The sequence below is a fragment of the Coregonus clupeaformis genome, unplaced genomic scaffold (assembly GCF_020615455.1).
Source record: "Coregonus clupeaformis isolate EN_2021a unplaced genomic scaffold, ASM2061545v1 scaf0439, whole genome shotgun sequence".
NCBI lineage: Eukaryota > Metazoa > Chordata > Actinopteri > Salmoniformes > Salmonidae > Coregonus > Coregonus clupeaformis.
The window spans coordinates 117,680-142,500 of NW_025533894.1; the positions used below are offsets into that span (position 1 = coordinate 117,680).

Here is a 24,821-nt window from a genome sequence, read left to right on the forward strand (position 1 = left end):
TACAACACACTACACTACATGACATGGTACCGTCACACAGTTAAGTCAGTTCATGTTTTTAAGTCTCTAATGTTTCATTTTTCTGCTTCTTTCTCTCTGCTCAAGTAATCGATGTTGTCACGAATCACATTCAATTGTGTGTGTCAAATAAAAACTTGGTACGCTTTTTAAAAGAGAAAATCAACCACCCTCAGTTGTAATCCCTCAGTGGCCTTCAGAAGATAAATGGTGTTTGCGACTCCGCACACAAACACGCACACGCACACACACACACCACTCCCTGACGGGGACAATCTGGGATCACAATGGCTTGTTTTACATCTTAACGATTTCTCTAAAACGTCCCCCAGCATCGAACAATCAGCACAGTTGCCATTGATCCCAGGGCGAACTGCATGAATAGGTCTAGAGAGTACCGGCACATACACAGTCTCAGTCTGCACCTCAGCCTGCGGTGCCACGGAACGAGAGTAAAAACCCAAACTAAACAAGCTTAAGTCGATGCTTTATTGCTCTTGTTTCACTTTTGTTATTCTCCACAGGAGAAAGGAGAGAAAGCATTATCTTAAGAGGCAGAAACAAAACAAGCCCAAATCCCATGCTTGGCTAGCTGACAGCCGTAATACCACTCTATAAAGCTCAGGGAGAGAGGGAGGAAAAGAGGGAGGGAGGGAATAAAAAGAGAGAAGAAGAGAGAAGGAAGGAGGGAAGTAATAAAAAGAGAGAAGAAGAGAGAAGGAAGGAGGAAAGGAATAAAAAGAGAGAAGAAGAGAGAAGGAAGGAGGGAAGGAATAAAAAGAGAGAAGAAGAGAGAAGGAAGGAGGGAAGGAATAAAAAGAGAGAAGAAGAGAGAAGGAAGGAGGGAAGGAATAAAAAGAGAGAAGAAGAGAGAAGGAAGGAGGGAAGGAATAAAAAGAGAGAAGAAGAGAGAAGGAAGGAGGGAAGGAATAAAAAAGAGAAGAAGAGAGAAGGGAGGAGGAAGGAATAAAAAAGAGAAGAAGAGAAGGAAGGAGGGAAGGAATAAAAAGAGAGAAGAAGAGAGAAGGAAGGAGGGAAGGAATAAAAAGAGAGAAGGAAGGAGGGAAGGAATAAAAAGAGAGAAGAAGAGAGAAGGAAGGAGGGAAGGAATAAAAAGAGAGAAGAAGAGAGAAGGAAGGAGGGAAGGAATAAAAAAAGAGAAGAGAGAAGGAAGGAGGGAAGGAATAAAAAGAGAGAAGAAGAGAGAAGGAAGGAGGGAAGGAATAAAAAAAGAGAAGAAGAGAGAAGGAAGGAGGGAAGGAATAAAAAAAAGAGAAGAAGAGAGAAGGAAGGAGGGAAGGAATAAAAAAGAGAGAAGAAGAGAGAAGGAAGGAATAAAAAGAGAGAAGAAGAGAGAAGGAAGGAGGGAAGGAATAAAAAGAGAGAAGAAGAGAGAAGGAAGGAGGGAAGGAATAAAAAGAGAGAAGAAGAGAGAAGGAAGGAATAAAAAGAGAGAAGAAGAGAGAAGGAAGGAGGGAAGGAATAAAAAAAGAGAAGAGAGAAGGAAGGAGGGAAGGAATAAAAAGAGAGAAGAAGAGAGAAGGAAGGAGGGAAGGAATAAAAAAAGAGAAGAGAGAAGGAAGGAGGGAAGGAATAAAAAGAGAGAAGAAGAGAGAAGGAAGGAGGGAAGGAATAAAAAGAGAGAAGAAGAGAGAAGGAAGGAGGGAAGGAATAAAAAGAGAGAAGAAGAGAGAAGGAAGGAGGGAAGGAATAAAAAAGAGAAGAAGAGAGAAGGGAGGAGGGAAGGAATAAAAAAAGAGAAGAAGAGAAGGAAGGAGGGAAGGAATAAAAAGAGAGAAGAAGAGAGAAGGAAGGAGGGAAGGAATAAAAAGAGAGAAGGAAGGAGGGAAGGAATAAAAAAGAGAGAAGAAGAGAGAAGGAAGGAGGGAAGGAATAAAAAGAGAGAAGAAGAGAGAAGGAAGGAGGGAAGGAATAAAAAAAGAGAAGAGAGAAGGAAGGAGGGAAGGAATAAAAAGAGAGAAGAAGAGAGAAGGAAGGAGGGAAGGAATAAAAAAAGAGAAGAAGAGAGAAGGAAGGAGGGAAGGAATAAAAAAAGAGAAGAAGAGAGAAGGAAGGAGGGAAGGAATAAAAAGAGAGAAGAAGAGAGAAGGAAGGAATAAAAAGAGAGAAGAAGAGAGAAGGAAGGAGGGAAGGAATAAAAAGAGAGAAGAAGAGAGAAGGAAGGAGGGAAGGAATAAAAAGAGAGAAGAAGAGAGAAGGAAGGAATAAAAAAGAGAGAAGAAGAGAGAAGGAAGGAGGAAGGAATAAAAAAAGAGAAGAGAGAAGGAAGGAGGGAAGGAATAAAAAGAGAGAAGAAGAGAGAAGGAAGGAGGGAAGGAATAAAAAAGAGAAGAGAGAAGGAAGGAGGGAAGGAATAAAAAAGAGAGAAGAAGAGAGAAGGAAGGAGGGAAGGAATAAAAGAGAGAAGAAGAGAGAAGGAAGGAGGGAAGGAATAAAAAGAGAGAAGAAGAGAGAAGGAAGGAGGGAAGGAATAAAAAAAGAGAAGAGAGAAGGAAGGAGGGAAGGAATAAAAAGAGAGAAGAAGAGAGAAGGAAGGAGGGAAGGAATAAAAAAAGAGAAGAGAGAAGGAAGGAGGGAAGGAATAAAAAAAGAGAAGAAGAGAGAAGGAAGGAGGGAAGGAATAAAAAGAGAGAAGAAGAGAGAAGGAAGGAATAAAAAAAGAGAACGAGGGAGAGAGAGAGAGAAAACATACAGACCTTTGAACACGGCATATCCATCTCTTGCAGAAAGAGCCCAGGCGTTCGGCAGAAACGCCCCATTCTTTAAAGGACTTAAAGGACATGTCAAATAAATGACCAAGCCAGAGAACGAGGGAACGAGTGCTAACGGTCCCCGCGGCAATCACTCCACTGTAAGCTGGACGATAAATCCCAGCCAGAGCGCCGAGGGGACCAGGCAGGAGTTACGGCCCCAATGAACACCAAGTGTTACGCCAACGTTCACACTCATAAAGCAGAGCGTTGCTTGAACATTAGACATTTAAAAACGGGAGATGAACGGCTCCCCTGGCACACAGCACAGCCATGATACCTGCAGTATATCCATCCCTAGACACCCCAGGAAGCACACAACAAACCACTAACACACTCTGTGTAAAAGGCCTGTTTGTGTGATGTGTGTGTGTGTGTGTGTGAGTGAGTGAGAGAGAGAGAGAGAGACAGAGACATTCCCTCATTGTTGTGCGGATGTTCGAGGCCTAGGAGAGAGAATGGGTCTATAGGGATGAGGCACAATGCCCCTTTGAACCATTCACCCTGCCCATCACAGCCCCCACTGCCAACATGACATTACACAGCCATGCACAGAAATACGGCTCTATGAATGCTCATAAGGCTTGATAATCTGTTATAAGTGACTGTGTAGGTCTTTGGTCTCTGTGGGTTGGTGATGGCTATGAGAAAGTGACCCTGTTCAGTATAAAGGCGGCAGGTAGCTTAGTGGGTAAGAGCGTTGTGCCACTAACCAAAAGGTTGCTGGTTCTAATCTCCGAGCCGACTAGGTGAAGAAAAAAAAAATCTGTCGATGTGCCCTTAAGCAAGGCACTTAACCCTAATTGCTCATGTAAGTCGCTCTGGATAAGAGCGTCTGCTAAATGACATTAAAAAAATTAAATTAAAATAAAGGAATGAGCGTCTCTCCCCTTCACCTCTGCAGCCCTGGCTGACAAGGTGTTATTGCAGTCAGTGTGTGAGCCTGAAACAGCATGAGTGTGTCCTGGGGCACTGATGAAGTCATTGAGTGGATCCACTCCTGCCATAGCCTCTCCCTCTCAATTTGAGCCAATTGTCTGCCTTAATGGCATAACTATTGCTTCCATCACTCCAGTCTCCCTGCAGCACAGGGCCGTGACTGAGGGGTGATCTACAGTCTTAGCCAAGGTGTGTGTGTGTGTGCATTCCTTGGCAGGGAACATTGTGAGACTTTCCCCCCTCTCCATAAAGTAGAGCAGCTGAGCTATTTGGTTGTGTGTGAGAGTGTGTGTTTGTCTCCATCTCAACTGCACTAGGGGTTTAACACAAGAGAGAAAGTTCAACTTTCCCAGCAGTACCAGACAGTGGCAGGAAGATAGCTGAGCTGGCTCTGAACCAGTGAAGCATCGATAAGCGAGAAACACATTAACATTAATGCTATTCACACCTCAGATCTGTTCCATTAGGGATATACACTACCGCTGTCTTCAAGGCAAAGGGTGGCTACTAAAGCTGTCTTCAAGGCAAAGGGTGGCTATTTGAAGAATTTCAAATATAAAATATATTCTGATTTGTTTAACACATTTTTGGTTACGACATGATTCCATATGTGTTATTTCATCGTTTTGATTTCTTCACTATTATTCTACAATGTAGAAAATTGCAAAAAGAAAGAGAGAAAAACCCTTGAATGAGTATGTGTTCTAAAACTTTTGACCGGTAGCGTAGATCAGTATGTTATTGGCTGCAGGTAGCATATACAAAGCTAACATTCTATATGAGGATGTGTTTACCAATAACAACAACATCAAGTGCTGTCTTGAGAACTTTTTTCAGGAGGAAAGGCCACCAATAACCTTCTCTCCCTATGTAATATAGTTGTATGAGTTTGAGCTGACTAGGAAAAACCTTGGCTCTAGTTCCTAATTATTCCTATTGTATCCTGTACACAGTAGGAGGGAATCAGTCTCAGTCTCATCAATGCAGGGAGGAGTGAGGCAGACGCCCATGGGAGAGATAGAAACAGGCAGAGAGAGAGACAGAGCGAGAGAGAAAGAGACAGAGCGAGAGATGGATGCAGATGAGTGGGGCTAGCAGTAAGCACAGCTTTGAGCACAGCATGGCCTCTCATAGTCGCTAACACACACACACACACACACACACAGCCCCCCACTGTGGTTTAGGATGGATGAGTTTTGGGGAAGGTTGCTCTGGTCCCCGTGCTGTTCTTTCCCTCTGTTTTCGTTTCCACTTGAACACACACACACACACACACACACACACACACACACACACACACGTACACACAGACCGACACACCCACCCACATCAATCAAACATCTCTCCAACACACGCACCTCCATTCCTCTCCTGGACCATGGAGTTCTCCCATGTAGGCACCTCAGACGCTAGTCATCGGAACATGCTCGGAGGTGGTGTAACCATCCCACATAGGGAACTAATCTGGTTGACAACAAGAGTGAGAAACATCAGTTCCCCTCAGGGGCTGTGGACCACAGTCAGCTCAGTCACAGACCAAATTACTACTGCTACTACTACTGCTACTGCTACTACTACTACAACTATGGGAATGTTTGTGCTTAGTTTGACTCAAATGTAGGCTAATAAGTAGGCCATTAATGGACTGATCCAACAATAAAATAAGTCAATAAAGCATCTTATATAATGTGAACAAGCTTTCAGGAGCCGCGGTTGAACAGTGAAAGGTATTCTGTGGTGCATTGTGGTCTATTGAGACGTTGCAATGCAGTGAGGACCACCTCCCACGACTGGAAGAAGAAAGGAAAACAAGTATGAGAGAAACATTATGGGAACGCACAGACAGAGTTCTCATTATCACGTACACTCTGTCTGTGTGTCGGGAAGAGAAGTTGTTGCTGAGTATGTGCTCAGTGTTGCTCATGGCTGTCGGCTGTCGCCCACACACACACACCCTGTATGCTTCAGACTCAACAGCCTTGAGAAATCACCAACCTGAGAAACATAATCACTCAACCAACAGTTCCAGCATAATAGAACTGTCATAAACCCCTTCATGGTCTCCAAGAGTACATCTCAATAGGTTTCAAACGGCTTCATAGTCTATCTCATTATTTCCTGTCTCACTGCTCTGAATGATTTGTACATGAATGGTGCTTTAAGCACATTCAAACTTTGACAGCTTGGTTTTTAAAGCATAAATATGTGTGTGTATGTGTGTCAGGAGACGCAGGGGATTTTGAGTCTACATGCACAGATATTACGGTCCAGGCCTGCAATCCTCAGAAGGTTAGAGGAATTAGGGCAGTTTAAACCACAGAGCCAGGATTGGCCAAATCCCAGCAACACCAAAGTGACTCTGTAATGTCTAACAACCTCCTCCCTCTTTTCCCTCCTCCACCATCCCGTCCCGCGCTCTCCCCCAAACCCTGTTACCATAGGAACAGCCGGAGCAGAGGGAGTGGTTGTGAACGTGGCGCTGACGGTTCACTGAACCCTGACCGTGTCACCTCACACACCTGACCGCACACCCACACCTGACCCTGTGCATGTTTGGGATCAGTGTGTGAATCCTCTCTGTCTCTCTTTCTTTCTCCCTTCCTCCCTTTCTTTCCTGTCTTTCCTTCTCCCATCTCCATAGAACAGTATAAGACAAATAATCCTTCATGTCATGAACCCTCTGTTTGAAATCATATTTATAAAGGATTCAAAGGGTGAAAGTCATATTCATTCAAATGAATCATTTATATATTTTGTATTTGATACTCAAGATGTTCAAATAAAAAATACAAAAATTGATGCAAAGAAAATTGTGTTGAGGCGACCCAAAGATAAACATATTTTCTTTTGAAATTTTGAAAGTACCTTCTCAGACAAGTGATCATACTTTATGTAAAACTAAGAGATGAATGTACTGATATATGCACATGAGTGTATTTCATGGGTATTAATTACTATTTCTTGCCAATTGAAAATATGGGTTTTTCATGCTAGCAGTCATGCCTGCTTGTCACAGCCACACAGTAGCACCATCACTTGGTCAACTACAACAACATAATAGATTTCAGGCATTCACAGTTTACATTTTAAAATGCATTTTGTCTTATTTTACTGTTAAATGAACCTTGCATTGTTATACATAAATGTTAAATGTACAAAAATGTAATCTATCTCAGGTGGCCTTAAAGTACAGTAGCACAAAAAGCACTCCCTCTATACACAATGTAAATGGCAATAAATAAATATTGTTCAATATGATCCATACTAACTTTCCATAATAGTCTATAGTGTACTGTATATTTATATGCCAAACCATTGTTTTCCAATTATTTTATGAGTAGACTACGCTATTCTGTCACACCTACTCATTCAAGCGTTTTTCTTAATTTTTACTATTTTCTACATTGTAGAATAATAGTGAAGACATCAAAACTATGAAATAACACATATGGAATCATGTAGTAACCAGAAAAGTGTTAAAACAAATCAAAATATATGTTATATTTGAGATTCTTCAAAGTAGCCACCCTTTGCCTTGATGACAGCTTTGCACACGCTTGGCATTCTCTCAACCAGCTTCATGAGGTAGTCACCTGGAATGCATTAAAATTAACAGGTGTGCCTTGTTAAAAGTTAATGCGTTTCAGCCAATTAGTTGTGTTGTGACAAGGTAGGGGTGGTATACAGAAGATAGCCCTATTTGGTAAAAGACCAAGTCCATATTATGGCAAGAACAGCTCAAATAAGCAAAGAGAAACGACAGTCCATCATTACTTTAAGACATGGTCAGTCAATCCGGAAAATGTCAAGAACTTTGAAAGTTTCTTCAAGTGCAGTCGCAAAAAACATCAAGCCCTATGATGAAACTGGCTCTCATGAGGACTGCCACATTAAAGGAAGACCCAGAGTTACCTCTGCTGCCAAGAGTGTGCAAAGCTGTCATCGAGGCAAAGGGTGGCTATTTTGAAGAATCTCAAAAATAAAATATATTTTGATTTATTTAACACTTTTTTGGTTACTACATGATTCCATATGTGTTATTTCATAGTTTTGATGTCTTCACTATAATTCTACAATGTAGAAAATAGTAAAAATAATGAAAAACCCTTGAAAGAGTAGGTGTGTCCAAACTTTTGACTGGTACTGTATATATATTTTTTCTGGAGATTTAAGTTGATTCAAACACACAAAAACTACAGTTATGCATATTATGCATCTAGCCGTGGTGCATTTACCAAGATTAGAAACAATTATGAACAATTAGAAACCTCTACTCTCTCCAAGACGTTTGGAGTGGACAGGAAGTCGTTAATGCAGAGAGAGTAGAATAAGATCAGGGTTAAGGGGTATCTGGGAAAGAAGACCTACAAGTGGTGGACAAAAATGCAAACAAAAGAGGGACAAGAAGATGACTATTGGGCAACTACTCATGCACCTTTGGGTGGGGGCATTGTCATATTGTTGTTCTTCATTCATCCAGCTGATTCTGTTTTTTGGTCCACCACCTGTCCCTTTGTAATACACCAGTAGAGCGGGAGATTTGAAACAGTCTTCAGACAGGCTTTAGGAAGACAAGTTGAACTAATGAACAAGAATAGCAGTACAGCAAATATGAATCAAGTTTCAGATAATTCATCAAAACGTATGTTTGTTATGGTCTTCGTGCATGGCTTCTTATCCACAGAGGGCCAGTGTGGGTGCAGGTTTTTGTTATATAACCAAGCAATAACACACCTGATTAAACTAATCATGTCTTGATTGAAGTCTATGATTAGTTGAATCAGGTGTGTACCTGATAGCCAGGGGCACGCTCCAATTCTCAGACATCATTTACAAACAAAGCATGTGTTTAGTGAGTCCTCCAGATCAGAGGCAGTAGGGATGACCAGGGATGTTCTCTTGATAAGTGTGTGAATTGGACCATTTTTCTGTCCTGCTAAGCATTCAAAATGTAACAAGTACTTTTGGGTGTCAGGGAAAATGTATGGAGTAAAAGGTACATTATTTTCTTTAGGAATGTATTGAAGTAAAAGTAAAAGTTGTCAAACATATTAATAGTAAAGTAAAGTACATATACCCCCCAAAACGACTTAAGTATTTTTACTTAAGTACTTTACACCCCTGTGTACAGGTAGGCAAGAACAAAAGCCTAAGTCCACATTGATCTCTGTGGATACAATTGGACCCCCAGTTTGTAAGTTTTGAACATTTGGAAATGAATTAAAATAGATTATTTAAGAGGTGAGCTTATTTGGAACACCCATGGGCTTACATTGGGTACCCATTAAGCCCAGTCCCGACTCTTCACATATACATAATTATTGTAGGTAAAGCCATAAAACTTCACATGAGAGATTCATATTTCATTTTATCTCCACTTTTCTTACAGAAAATAAGACAGTATATGTTAGAAATGTCTAAACTTAGATTTTGGTGGGCTTAATAGGTACACTTACAGTACCCTAACTCTCTTTCATAATCAACTCCCATTGTTCTCTCTCGAATGTCTCACATGGTTGAGAGATGAGAGGCCCTGTGTGTGTGTCTTGTAATTAGTGTGTGTGTGTGTGGGGGGGGGGGCTATGTCTGTGATTGCCTGGCGTAGCTGGCCAATGCTCTGCCAAAACTCATCATCTGACTCAACGACGGTGAAAACGTCTCATTTGGATAATGCTGCACCACACACTGGGCCAAGGAACCAGGGCAGAGGACACAGAGAACAGAGAGACAGTAGAACTACCACTACTAGCCCTGATCTACTATTTAGGGGTTGGATAGAGGGCTGCAGGGTAGTGTACTGTTTAGGATGTTATGTCATGTAGACTTAGTGCTAAAGTAGAACTGTGCTATTATGGATAGAGTATATAACTGATAATCAGAACCAAGTACCATCATACAAAAACAGTTACATGTTCAGAGCTGCCTTCTGGGGAAAGGTGTGTGAGTGTGTGTGTGCTCTTACTGGAATGTGTGTGTGTGCCTGTGTTCACAAGCGGGCTGTTAATACTCCATTCACACTACATCCCAAGGTCAGGGGGCCTTTGTGTGTGTGATGATGCCTGATCTGGAGCGGTCTATAATAGTGGTATTACTGGGAAAAGGAGAGTAGGCGGGGGACAGAATAACAGTTAACACCTTGACTGCTGTGTGTGGCTTGCTTCAACAAGAACCCCCGTGCACTTTCCTACACCTTGGTCGTGACTCCTGAACTATGGAGAGGTGGAGAGGAGAACACAGACAAAGAGGAGGAGGAGAAAGGGGGTGAGAGGAGACAAAGAGAGGGAAGGGAGAGAGGGAGAGAGAGAGAAACAGAATCATAGATTATCAGGCATGTGTTGTAAGGAATGTAAGCCGCAGAGAGAAGACCGTCGGGATCCAGTTTACAAACTGTATTGATTGAACATGATCCCTTGCATTCTATTGGGTTCAGTAGCCCTCACAACACAATTATGTCCCATTGTGAACAACGGTTTGGGCCGTTTAGACTGAGTACTGTCTGCTGCTACTAAGGTTCTCTCTATACCAAGGATAGATGGATGAAGTGGCTATCGTCGTTATTAACATTGGCAAAGCAGGTTTCTTCTCTTGTCATGCCAATAAAGCCTGTGGATTTGAAAATGGCCCATGTTTCTCACGGTGTTAAGACTAAAGGGGAATTGACACATACGGCAAGCACGGGCGGACACACACGAGTATACACATACAGACACGAGCACACACCTCCCTCCCCCGGCTGTCCCTGTGGTTGTGTAAGTGTGTTGTTCTGTGAGAAAGCTGCAGGTGTTCCTGTGTGGAGGACAGGCAGAAACCTTGGCTGACAGTAAACCACCATTACTGCTAACACCACTTCCACAGACACACAGAGAGAAGAGGAGCGAGAGAGGGGTAGAGATAGAGAGAGAGAGAGAGAGGGTTAAATTGAAGCAAGAGATGGTAGATACTGTAGCGAGAGAAAGGGGGTTGAGGGCTAGAGGTGGACAGAGAACAGGAGTGAAACAGACAGCAGGAAGGAAGGAAGCCATTTGTTGGTCAGTCAGTCTAAGAGGGTAAACAGAGTGTTGAGACACAGTGTTTACCTCTCTGCTTTTAACCTCACCTACAGAGCACACAGGGCCAGAGGAGAAACTACACTGAACAAAAATATAAACGTTTCATGTAAAGTGTTGGTCCCATGTTTCATGAGCTGAAATAAAAAGAATTCCACAAAAAATTTTTTTGGCACAAATTCCCTGTTGGTGAGCATTTCTCCTTTGCCAAGAAAATCCATCCACCTGACAGGTGTAGGATATCAAGAAGCTGATTAAACAGCATGATCAGTACACAGGTGCACCTTGTGCTGGGGACAATAAAAGGCCACTCTAAAATGTGCAGTTTTGTCACACAACACAATGCCACAGATGTCTCAAGTTTTAAGGGGGTGTGCAATTGGAATGCTGACTGCAATAATGTCCACCAGAGCTGTGCCATTTAATTGAATGTTCATTTCTCTACCATAAGCCGCCTCCAACGTCGTTTTAGAGAATTTGGCAGTACGTCGAACCGGCCTCACAACCGCAGACTACATGTAAGCACGCCAGCCCAGGACCTCCACATCCGACTTCTTCACCTGCGGGATCGTCTGGGGGGGGGGGGATTTTAACTGACTGATTTCCTTATATGAACTGTAACTCAGTAAAATCTTTGACATTTTTGAATGTTGCGTTTATATTTTTGTTCATTATATATCAATATGACCACAGACCAGAGTGAGTGTTTGTTTTCTCTGTACAAAACATTAAGAACACCTTCCTAATATTGAGTTGCACCCCCTTTTGCCCTCAGAACAGCCTCAATTCTTCGGGGCATGGACTCTACAAGGTCTCGAACGCGCTCCACAAGGATGCTGGCCCATGTTGACTTGGGTGGTGGACCATTCTTGATACACACGGGAAACTATTGAGCGTGAAAAACCCAACAGCGTTGCAGTTCTTGACACATACTACCATCCCCAGTTCAAAAGGCACTTGCAAGGGTGTATGGTTGAGTGAGTTATGTAGACGGAACACCCAGCAGTGTTGCAGTTCTTGACACAAATCTGTGCACCTGGCACCTACTACCATACCCCAGTCAAAAGGCACTTAAATATTTTGTCTTGCCCATTCACCCTCTGAATGGCACACACACAATCCATGTCTCAATTGTCTCAAGGCTTAAAAATCATTCTTTAACCGGTCTCCTCCCCTTCATCTACACTGATTGAAGTGGATTTAACAAGTGACATCAATAAGGGATCATAGCTTTCACCTGGATTCACCTGGTCAGTCCATGTCATGGAAAGAGCAGGTGTTCATAATGTTTTGTACACTCAGCGTATATGTTCATGTCTCTGTTTAGATACTGTATTTTAGAGGGCGCTTAAGGGTATTTGAGGTCTAGCACTGACCTAACCACTGTAGCATTTTGTCCACGTGAACAGAGCACACCATACACACCCAGTCTAATTCTCCAGTGTCTTGTCACAGAATGTGTTCAGGCCCTGGTCCAACATTTCTCAGGCATGAACACTTTTATACGTGGATTAACTCATACTTTAAACCACATCACTGTGCAGCTGTTCTGTTCCCTCACTTTCTCCCCTCTCCTCCTCTTCTGCCTCCTCCTCTCTCTCTCCGTGTTTCATTTCCTCAGAGTTCCACCAACATCTAGACCACAATTACTTCCACATTGTTTCAGTGGATTTCCAGAAACATTGTTTTAAAAAAATACAATAAAACAGTCCTGGTGACAGAGGGGTTGGGAAGGAAGGAGCGTCGGGATGATAGCCCACGGTGCCGCGAACGCCAGGGAAACTCCCATCCCGTGATGGCCACGCTTCCCTGCCTGGGAACGCCGGAACATGAGCGGGAGCTAATCCCTGTTATTCCCTTATGATCCCTATAATGGTGCTGGGGGCGGAGCTGAGAGGGTGATGCCATTAGTGGATATTAGGGCGGGGTGCACTCTGGGTGTACGTTTTCATTAGGCTTCATGGGCTGGGGAAACTTTGTCATGCATACCAATTAGCACAGAGGAACAGATGGCTCAATGCGTATGCCGCTGCCTACATTTCAACACACACAAGAACAACAACCTTGTCAAACACACAGCTGCACACACCCGTATACACCACCGCAAAGACAAAGCAAAAACCTTACTCACACACACGCATGCACGCAGTAATAATAGCAACACTAAACCCTCTGAACAGAACTGAGGCTAGTTGATTAAGCAGAGGATGCAACGGCTCTCCTCTCCTGTTATCCGGTTCTCTCCTCTCTTCCCTATATCCCCCTCTCCTCTCCTTCTCTATCACGTCTCCTCCCATCCCAGGTCATGACCTACAGAGAAACCGCCCAGGAACAGGCTGCTCTAAACTCTCTCTCAGGAGAGGACCATATGCTGACTGTAAACTGGGGAGTATGTGTGTGTGATGGTGCTGAAGAGACTGCACAGATCTGTGGAGCTGAAAGATGGGTCTATATGTTAACCTTGACTGTATGAATGTGGTGGTACTAATCAACCATCTCAATTTGTCAGACAATAGATGCACACAGTGGAGAAGCAATTACACATCAGAAAACACACGCAGTCATTTTTCTTCCTTCTCTCTTCCGCTCTGCCATCTGTCCATCTCTCCACGTCTCACTTTCTATAGAAATGCAGAGGAGATTGATAGACACAGAGGACGACGTTGATAGACAGAGTGAATAGGGTTGTGTGTGAACTGTGTGTGTGGGAGGGTACAGGTGTGCGTCGCCCCATTGGGCGCTTTAGGCTAGCGAGTGTTGTGGCGCCGACGTTAGCCACGGCTCAGTGGGTTTGAATGGAGACGCGCTAACGCGTTAGCGTAGCAATCCCAAAGCCCATTGATCTGTCTCTCACACAAATAACAGAGAGAGGAGAGGAGCTCTGAGTCTCTAGGGCTATCAGGATGCAAGAATGAGACGCACAGGGGTGTACATAGGGGTAAATACACTGAGGTAAATACAGTGTATAGGGATAAATATACTAGGTTAACTGCCTTAGACAAGGGGGTTATGCTCAGAGTTGCCCCTAAGCACAGATTTAGGATCAGTTTATCCCACCCCAAGTTCTAACCTTAATCATTAGGTGATAAAAAGCCAAACTGACCTTAGATTAGCGCTTAGGGTTAATGCATGTTTTGCGTGTGTACCAGGCCACTGTGATACGGTGTGACTGGTGGGTGTATATTTAGAGTCATGCTGTTCCATTTCAAACCCATTATGTGTACCTTTGGGAACAGGTGGATTTGACAACAACAGCTGCTGACCCTAACCACAGAGTCTCCCTCCCTCCCTCTCTCCCTCTCTCCCTCCCTCTCTCTCTCCCTCCCTCCCTCTCTCCCTCCCTCTCTCCCTCTCTCCCTCCCTCCCTCCCTCCCTCCCTCCCTCCATCCCCACTTGTGTGTGTGTGTGTTTCTACACTTCAGACTTGGAATTATCCCGAGGCATAACCAAAAACACACTTCAGAATGTTTGAGTGCTTTCCAAGCTCATTAATTTACTAGGGCAATCTAACGGGGCGTATTAAATAGCAACTTCAATGTGAAGGCTGGAGCATGCCGGAATGGAGCCTTGGTGTGTGTGTCTCCACACTCCTCCTCGGCTTGGTTCTGCAGGTAATTAGTGGATTGTTGGTCTAATTAATGGCCTATGAATAGCTGTGCTGGGCTCAGTGCTTCAAGGTTAGACACCTGTACAGCAGTATTGATGGAAGCCAATCTGTTTCTCAGGGTCTATTCAATTACACACAATGTAAATACAATATTGGCAGCCGGCAGACTCACATCTGTGAATACGGAGAGAGGGAGGAGAGGAGGGAGGAAGGGGGCTGTTTTTGGAGAAAGAGAAAGCGAGAGCATGCAATCACGCAGTTGGAGGAAAAGCGAGCAAGCTGGAGAAGACGTGTGAGAGTCCAACGATGATGATGTCAGAGCGATTAGGGAACACGCACCAATCACTTGGGAACTAATGACCTATGAGATAAAGAACATTCTACAGAGTCAATTATTAAATCATACAGGCACCTAGCAACAGGGAGGGCAAGAAGAAAGAAAGAAAGATAGAAAGAAGGAAAGAAAGAAAGAAAGGGAGGGTAAAGGGAGGAATAGATAGAGACTTGAAACAGATTATGTGGGCCCCAGACTATGAGAAGGGGTGATGTGTGTGTGTGTGTGTGTTTGTGAATGTACAGGAGTGTGTGTGCCCACCAACAAATCAATAAAATGGATCCACGGTGGTTTGTTAAGAGTAATTGGCATGGATTTTAAAAAGGGAGGTTTACAGAACTAGTCCGCTTGTATAAAGCCTATTTCTCCCAGCAAACAGGCATCCCTCTACCCAGAGGTGGGACAAAGTCATTGTTATGCAAGTCACAAGTAAGTCTCAAGTCTTTGCCCTCGAGTCCCGAGTCAAGTCGAGTCAAAGATGAGGCAAGTCCCAAGTCGAGTCAAAAGTCAAAGCCATCAAGTCTCAAGTCGAGTCCAAAGTCCTACATTTTAGTTTCGAGTCATTTCAAGTCCTCTTAGCAAGCCTTTGCAAGTCATTACAAGTCCTCGTAGCAAGTCTTCTCGAGTCATAAGGCGCAAGTCCAAGTCAAGTCACGAGTCATTGATGTTAAAGTCCAAGTCGAGTTGCAAGTCTTTGTACATTTTGTCGAGTCGAGTCTGAAGTCATCAAATTCATGACTCGAGTCTGACTCGAGTCCAAGTCACATGACTCGAGTCCACACCTCTGCCTCTACCAGACACTTTGTATTGATATTACACTGCTGTACTGTATGTGCTGAAGATAAATTACCCCATTAAAACCATTATACCATTTCAATAATGACAGCAAGATAAAGGTTTATGTAGAAACTAGCAAGCAGATGATCTTATCTGAAGGTTTCCACTGGGCACAGACATTATTCCACATTGGGTCAACGTAATTTCATTGAAATGAAGTGGAAAGGACGTTGATTCAACCTGTGTGTGCCCAGTGGGTTGTAACATTAAAGACAACTCCATCTTCTCTGACAGCTCTGCATTTGGTCTGCCGGTGAGCGAGGTGTGATGGCATGGGGGAATTGACATGTGAGTGAGTGGCTGTGTGTAAATGAGTGGTGTTCTCACAGTCAAATTAAACTGGGGCCTAGGTGTAGAACAGAGGAGTGCATCGCTATTGGAGAGACAGAGAGAGACAGAGAGAGACAGAGAGAGAGGGAGACAGAGAGAGATAGAGAGAGAGAGGGAGACAGAGAGAGATAGAGAGAGACAGAGAGAGACAGAGAGAGAGGGAGACAGAGAGAGATAGAGAGAGACAGAGAGAGACAGAGAGAGACAGAGAGAGACAGAGAGACAGAGGGAGAGAGAATCACATATATCTGGATTTTTACCTCAGAGAATACAGGACTCCTGTAGAAAATCAGTTCACATCTCACAGAAAGAAGGAGAGGGGGAGGGATGGAGAGAGGGAGGGATGGAGAGAGGGAGGAAGAAAGACAAGACAGTGAGCGAGAATAAGAAAAAGAGTAGCGGGGCAGATAGAGGGGAAGGAAAGATTAGACAGACGGAGAGATTGAGAGAGAGAGATTGATGGCTTGTAATGATTAAATAGATGGAGGGAGCGACGAGAGCGAGAGATAGGCCTATACGTCAGATGCCATTACTCATCTCCATGACACACACCACCAAGACACGACGTGCTGCTGCCACCCTGGGAGCCGCCACAACATCCCTATACCCCGTGTCGCTCTCCGTCTCTCTCTCCCTTTCTCTCCGTCTATCTCTTTCTTTCCCTCCATCACTCTCCTCTGTATCTCAAATCAAATGTTATTTGTCACGTGCCGAATACAACTGGTGTAGACTTTACCGTGAAATGCTTGCTTATGAGCCCTTCCCAACGATGCAGTTTAAAAATAAGAATATATATTTTTTTATAACTCCACATCTCTCTCACACAGATTGAAAGCTGAACACACCCGCCTTCACATTCTTTGTGTTGTACACATCCTATCCCTGGGCTGTGGTGACTGGGAGAAACACCTGAATCCTTCCAGAGGATCCCTCCCTCCCTCCCTCTAGGGGCTCCAGTGCCGCAAAACTGCCAGATGGGCCTTGTCCCAGTTCAAATAAGTGAGCCTGGGGCTGCATTAGACAGATCTGTCATTATGGATGTGTACTGTAGGCAGGCATGGAGCCTACATAAAGCAATGCTACCCTGGACCAACAAAAGCCAGCCAGCATGTAGATATACTTTACACTGCAGACACAAGGCCATGGTCATGATTGAGAGCTCTGAATGTGTGCGTCTCTGAATGTGTGTGTGTGTGCTCAATTTATCCAACAAGGAGAACAGTAACAGTGTTTTCAGTAATGAGCACCCAGGGGGGCTTTAGTGCTTCCTTTTACCGAGGGGCTGCTGAAACGTCTAGGATAGCGATTACCCTCCCTGGGGACCCTCTGTCCTCCAAGACAGTCTAATCTCCTGTTTCCACGACAACACCCCCCCCAACAACCACTGTTCCCTTTCATACCCAAGTCCATAGGGACCACAACCCCTTTTCTCTCCAGACCCAGACCATTGCTTAAGACGTCTGAATGGGACAACAACAAAGGAAAACACCCAATAACAAAGCAAGGTTGAGTTGTGTCGTGTCTGTTGTACTAGCATAGACTGTTTAAAGTCTGTTCTGTCTTTGACTGGCCTGGGCTGCAGTCACTTAACATCGGTTTAACACCCCCAGCACCCACAGGCATTAGAAAGACATGATGATGAAGCAGGGGAAGGAGAGAGAGAGACACAGAGAGAGACCGAGAGAGAGACACCGAGAGAGAGAGAGAGAGAGAGACCGAGAGAGAGAGATACAGAGAGAGAGACACAGAGAGAGAGAGACCGAGACAGAGAGACCGAGAGAGAGAGAGAGAGAGAGACACCAAGAGAGAGGAGAGCGAGAAAGCGAGAGAGAGATGAGCTGGGCTTGCACTGCATGCTAATGTTGTTTAAATGAAGACGCTAAGATAACTACAGACTGACAGCCATGGCAAGTAAACCTCTGCAGCATAGGCTAATGCTAGCTGCCAAAACACCCCCTTGCTCTTACCCACTAACAAACTGCCTCTTTAATTCGATTTGTTGTTATGTTTCCACACTTCAAGAGTTCTGGTTTGTGGAGAGCAATACTTTATGGAAGTGTGTGTGAAGGGCATCTACCGGTCACAGAGTCACGAGGCGACCAGGCCAAAAAGAACGCGAGAAGGAAAGGGAGAAGTGTCAGGGGAAAGGTTAGATGTTAACACCGTGCGCACACACACACACACACACACACACACACACACACACACACACACACACACACACACACACACACACACACACACACACACACTTATCTTAGATGGGTTACGTCCCCTGCTCATGTTACCAAAACCACATGAATGCCCCACACCAGTTTGATATGACGGCCAACAAATGAGTGTGTGTTTGAGAAAGCGGAGGAGAGAAAGAGGCACTATTTAATAAGGAGAGCACATAGAAACAGGAAGGGGGTCAGAATAGAACCTTTAAGTTGTGAGCAGCACTGAAACAAACAACTCAGAGATAGCAGAGTTTACACACACACACACACACACAGGGTTGTGGGTTCGACTCCCACGGGGGACCAGTACGAAAAAAGTATGAAAATGTACGCACTCACTACTGTAAGTCGCTCTGGATAAGAACGCCTGCTAAATGACTAAAATGAAAATGCACATTTATAATAATGTTATAACTGGTGTTTAACAGTAGAGTAGAAACATGACAGTCTACACACCAACACAGACTGGGTTGGGCAGGAGAGACCAGCTACGTGCTGTCTGTCTGTGTGTGTGTGTCTGTGTGTGTGTGTGTGTGTGTGTGCATACGTGCGTGTGTATATGCATACTGTGAGGAATGTGTTGGAGCTATACCCTGTGCATGAGATGTCATACGTATGTGTGTGTGTCTGTATCTCAGTCTGCTGTGTTTGACCACTAACTGTGCAGGTCGAGGAGTGGTTTGGCCCAGACAGAGTTTAAACACGGTCGTGACTAGGTAAACACAACCAGAAGTGTGGGTGTGTGTGTGTGTGTGTATAGAGTGAACATCTGGGTGCCTGACTGGAGTGCGCCTGTGGGTTCGAGAGGAAACTTCCCTCCAGACCTGTACCACTGCCAGGACCCCCCGCCCCCCCACAAACATATACACTACCCACTGGGCACACCCTGGTTGAACCAACGTTGTTTCCACGTCATTTCAATGAAATTACGTTGAACCAACATTGAATTTATGTCTGTGGGTAGCCACCTATACACAGAGCCAATTTTGACCTCTAACCACACAGGCCATTCAGCCTGCCAATCAGAACAGGTTTACATGAATCTACCTGCCAATCAGGGCCCATCACAGCCACCACACACCCACAGTCTGCCAATCAGATTTAACCACCATGCCCACCACCTGCCAATCACGGCTAACCACCACTGATCTCCAATCATCAAACCACATTACATGTCCCACCTACTAATCAGAACCCTTCATTACACAGAACCCCTGCCACCAACAACCATATATCACCACCCTACCAACCCTAACCATAACAGACCTGGGTTCAAGTTCTACTTAAAAACGTTCAAATACTTTGAGCGTTTGCTCTGGCATCCCTGGAGTTCAAGATGTATGGGGTTTGCAGTATACGGACTGTTCTATTGGTCCATTAAACAAGGCAAACTTAATCAACCACAGATACAGTATTTTAAATTATTTCAAATTGTATTTGAACCCAGATCTGAACCCCAACTCACCACAACGTGCCTCCCAGCTCTAAGTGAAAGTCAAGTCACCTTAATACATCCCATCAAGAGAGCAAAACTAGTTCATATCACGTTACAAACCCATTACAACGCCATTAACGACATGTCACTGCTGATATCGGGGACATTTATTTAGCCCAATGTGACAACACTAATGACTAAACCAAACAGAACATAAACAAACCTAAAGCCTTTCACCGAGTCAGAGATCAACAGTCCTATGGGACGGAGGCTTTGAAGAGTGTGTGTGTGTGTGTGTGTGTGTGTGTGTGTGTGTGTGTTTGCGTGCGTTCTACAATAAGCTTTTCATATGGCTGGCCAGTCATTACAGTAAACTTCCCAGCATGCCTCAGTGTAGAGGTGAGGCTGGGCTCTAATTATCCCAGAATGCACTAGGGGATGTGGAGAATAAAGAAGAACGGAGAGGAATTAGTTGAGAGAACTGGGACAGTGGCTGGTTTGTTTGACCTCTTTGTGCACAGACGTAAGCACACGCATGCAAATACACACACACATAAGGTTAGACCAGACAGATACGGTTTGCTTTAACATGCTACATGTATGTGCTGCATTCCACTGAGAGGAAGCGAATCAGAGTGTCTGTCTGTGTGTGTGTATGTGCATGCGTGTTAGAATGTGTGTGTTTCTGGCAGAGAGCGAGAGAGAGGTGTCTATTCGCCTGGTCTCTCTCCTGTCGTCTTAGCGTATCCCTGAGAGCGGTGCGTTCTAGCAGCTCCTCCCTCCTAATGACACAGTTAAAGAGTAACCCTCCCTCTCCTCTCTTCTCTTTAGATGAGCTGAATGCCGCTAAAAGCATGTCATTTTCTCAAGCTAATGTCAAGCGGGAACAAATCAGAAAGAGCAGGGGGAGTTAATAACACACCGCTCTCTCTCTTTTTCGCTCGCTCCCTCGTTCTCTTCTGGCATTGAAACTTATTCTGACCTTCAACATAAGAACAATTCATATTCATATAGGTTAGCTTGTTCTCAATTTCTCTTTCCATCTCTCTATCACTCTGCTCCATCTCAACATCCCTCTCTCTCTCTCCCTGAGTGTCTGTCAGTGGAAGCAAGGCTGCAGAGGCCCACATGAGGGCCAGACTAATAGAAATGCAATATCCCCAAGAATGACCTTCTCCTCTTCTCTCTCCCTGTCTTCCCACACTCTACCGTGAGGAGACAAATAGGCCTGTGTATGCCCTTACCCAAGGAGGCAGGTATTACAGTTGAACAGACTGACTGGTTATGTTCCAAATGGCTCCCTTTTCCCTACAAAGCACACTACTTTTGTACTGCACTATATTAGGAAAATGGTTCCATTTGACACCAACCCTGTTTCATAACCAACAGATCCATTAGTGGAGGAGGGGGAAGAGGAACGGTCCCTCGGTATTCTGCTCCTGCCCCCTACTGCAGGGAGAGGACAGGGGGATATGTCAGGAAGGGGGCTACACACCACTAGGCCTTTATTAATGCACACACAGACATGAGACCCAGGGGCCACACACACACACACACACACACGGAAGAACGAACACACGCATGCAAGCAGGCAGGGACACACACATATATTTGTATTTATTAAGGATCCCCACTCAGAGATTGAGGAGACACACACACACACAAACTGAGTGCAGTCTGACCGTGGTCTTGCTGATGGGCCATTACTGAAGAGGTCAACCCTTTTCCTGAACACTGGATAACAAAACAGGCCTTTACGACCACAGGTGCTCACAGTGGCAAACCACTACCTGCTAACCCATTATGGATACACAACAATGTGGCTTAGTCGACTGCACTGCTAGTGCATAGTGATTAGTGCTGCTTTAAGAGCAGGTGATTGCAGTAATAGTCCTATAGAAGAGAGGAAAGCGAGGGATGGAGAGAGAGGAGGTTGATGGATGGCTCTGGTTTTTAGGTCACTTAAGGGGGTCCACCCCACCCCCCCACCCCATGTTAGAGGCTCCCCCACACATGAACACTTGGAGAAACCTAGACACTGTAATTCTTGTAAACAAAGACCCATGTATGGGAACCTGAGGAAAGGCTTCAATACATTATGTACTGACCTATAGGAAAGGCGTGTTCCAGTGACGGTGTGTTTTTGCATGGCCATCTATGGCTGAGGACTAGAAGCAGCATCTCTTTCCCCTGAGGCCCTGTCTCTCCAATCCTCCCTCCATTTGCTCAGTGACAGCTGTCATCCTGTCAGGTCTATGGCAGCATGAAACTCACACATGGCCCTGCCCTACCCTGGTCTGTTCTGCCATTCCCACTGGAATACTCCACTGGGGCTTATAGTGAACACACAATACCCACTAGTCACCTGGTACAGCCAGAAGTGGACTGGTAACCCCTTGGAGCCTGGTTCCTCCCTAGGTTTCTTCCGAGGTTCCTGCCTTCTAGAGGAAAGCGAGGGATGGCCCGTGGTCCTCTGTAGCTCAGCTGGTAGAGCACGGCGCTTATAACGCCAAGGTAGTGGGTTCGATCCCCGGGACCACCCATACACAAAAAAAAAAAATGTATGCACACATGACTGTAAGTCGCTTTGGATAAAAGCGTCTGCTAAATGGCATATTATTATATTATTATTATTATTATTCTAGGACGTTTTTCCTAGCCACCGTGCTTCTGCCTCTGCGTTGCTCTTTGGGGTTTAAGGCTATGTCCAACAGATGTAAAAAGGGCTATATAAAATATATTTTGTTGATTGATTGACTAGTCTGTAGGAACACAGACAGGTTCTGGAGCATACACATATGTTCTAGGAAAGAGTATTGTATCAAGAGTGATTCAACTCTGAAGAGCTCAGTATTGTATGTGACATTACTCAGCAATTGCGCAGAATTACTCAGAAATGGTGTGGTTGAGTGGTTGTCTGGGAAAAAGGTGTATGGGGCGGCAGGTAGCTTAGTGGTTAAGAGCGTTGTGCCAGCAACTGAAAGGTCGCTGGTTCTAATCCCCGAGCCGACTAGGTGAAAAATCTGTCGATGTGCCCTTAAGCAAGGCACTTAACCCTAATTGCTCCTGTAAGTCGCTCTGGATAAGAGCGTCTGCTAAATGACTAAAATGTAAAATGTAAAAATGTATGGCTTTGATAAACACACAATCACAGCTACACACGCACCCACACCCTCAGAGAGATTGCAGTGATTGTTTATGCACCCAATCGGAAAATGTAATTGCCTGAACTTTAGAGGAGCGGTGGCAGCCTCCGCGAGAGGAGACACCCGTGGGAGCCATCAGACCAGTGTTTTACAGCACACACACACACAGGCCACTCATAACCGGCATAATGGGCCCCAACTCGCCGTCAGCAAGCACTTCTAACAGTAATAACCATTCTATCTGTTAGGGGAGCAGGGGGAGAATTAGGGAGATAGGAAGAGGGAGAGAGGAAAAACAGGGATGGGAGCAGAGAAGGACAGACAAAGAGGATGCAGAATATAAATAAAGAGGGCAAGTGAGAGAGATGGAGAGAGAGCGTACTGCTTTCATTTCTCATTGCCAGTAAGCCCAAGCTAGTCAATGCTATTCAGTGTGAATCCAGCGCAACTATCCCCACTGCTGCCCTGCCCTAAGAGAGACAGGGGATAACTGACTGTATCAGTGTTGTGGATTAAATCAACATGGTAATCTGAAAATCCTGTAAGAACATCTACTAACACTGATGGAATAATCTGCACTGGCCACTGTGTGTGTGTGTGTGTGTGTGTGTGTGTGTGTGTGTGTGTGTGTGTGTGTGTGTGTGTGTGTGTGTGTGTGTGTGTGTGTGTGTGTGTGTGTGTGTGTGTGTGTGTGTGTGTGTGTGTGTGTGTGTGTGTGTGTTAGCCCGAGGCTGTGAAACAGCACTAGAGCTGTCATGTAGGCCGGCCAGTCGATAGCTACAACAGAATGAGGGCAATGGTCCAAATCACCATCGCAGTCAGCCCAGAGGCTGCCACACACACAGCGAGAGCTACCTAGTCATTTTAAAAAGCTGTGTAAACATTTTTTTTTAATCCCCAGGATTGCGATGGCAAACTAAGCCAGCTGCATCTAATAATGATTAAATAATGGAAACACAATACACAGAACACCAGTCAAACGTTAATTGTATTAACATACCATGCTGTATCAGTATTGAACGATACACTTGATTCTAACTGATGACTAAACTAAATAACTAGGTAATACCTGACTAAAAAGGTATTCTGAAGTGTGTTTCTCGTTTTGCCACTGGCTCTGCTACAGTGCCTAAAGCAGGGTTCTTCAATTCCGGTCCTGGAGGGCCGAAACACTTTTTATTTCTACCAGGTAGTTAATTGCACTCACCTGGTGTCCCAGGTCTGAATTAGCCCCTGATTAGAAGGAGAGGATGAAAAACAGAGGTGTTTCGGCCCTCCAGGACCAGAATTGAAGAATCCTGGCCTAAAGTTTCCCTCTCTGTCCAGAGCCATCCAAGCAGCTTGATCAGAACCAGCTTGGAGTAATGAAACAATGGTAGTAACACAGCAATATGGCTGCTCTCTGTTTCTCTACGCTAGAGGGGAATCAGACATTCAACACCGCTGGACACAATTACAGCTACACACATATACACGTACACATTACATCTACACACATACACATTACATCTCTCCAAGGGCAGCTAAGGGTCTAACATGCACCAGATGTTTGCGTTTCATCTGGGGGACTGTTTTCCTTATTTTTCCCCTCTCTCCCTTTCTCCATGAGGCGTGTGGAAAAAGCGCAGAGCAATGAGGAATCAATGGCTTTAACAAACCCTCATGTCTCTGTGGCAAATTACAGTGGCCCTTTACTGAGCTGTGCCATTTGAAAAGGGGGAAATCTCTCCCTCTCCTTTCAAATCACTCGCTGTTGGCTGGAATGAGAAGAAGTGGCAGCTTTAGAATGCAGGGGCCATTTTCACCCTGTGAGGTGAGCCTCTGTACCACATACCAATGGATGTGTGTGAAGTGCCGGAGGTCATGCACACACACAATTTCCACACTGAGAAATGCTTTATTCGATCCAGTGCTACTCAGCACTGCACAATTCGGTCTCTCCCCCCCTCCATCTCTCTCCCTCCCCCTCTCCCTCCCTCCCTCTCTCTCCCTCCCTCTCTCTCCCTCCCTCCCTCCCTCCCTCTCCCCCTCCCTCTCCCCTCCCTCCCTCCTCCCTCCCTCCCTCCCTCCCTCTCCCTCCCTCCCTCCATGGGAAACACACATCCCTAGATGAAGATTTGCTGACAGTGGGAAATA

The 24,821-nt window shown here is 44.9% G+C and overlaps 1 protein-coding gene across 23 annotated transcripts in view; it reads right to left on the bottom strand.

The window, feature by feature from the left end:
- The window catches only part of LOC121543564 (CUGBP Elav-like family member 2), a 146,086-nt gene that overhangs the window by 63,353 nt on the left and 57,912 nt on the right, over positions 1 to 24,821 (bottom strand). The window contains exon 2 of one of the 23 annotated variants that reach the window (XM_041853535.2): positions 9,864 to 9,937. The exons of the other annotated variants lie outside the window; for them this stretch is intronic. The gene's annotated coding sequence lies outside the window, so the exon portion shown is untranslated. The remainder of the gene's footprint in view (positions 1 to 9,863; positions 9,938 to 24,821) is intronic. 23 annotated transcript variants of the gene reach the window in all.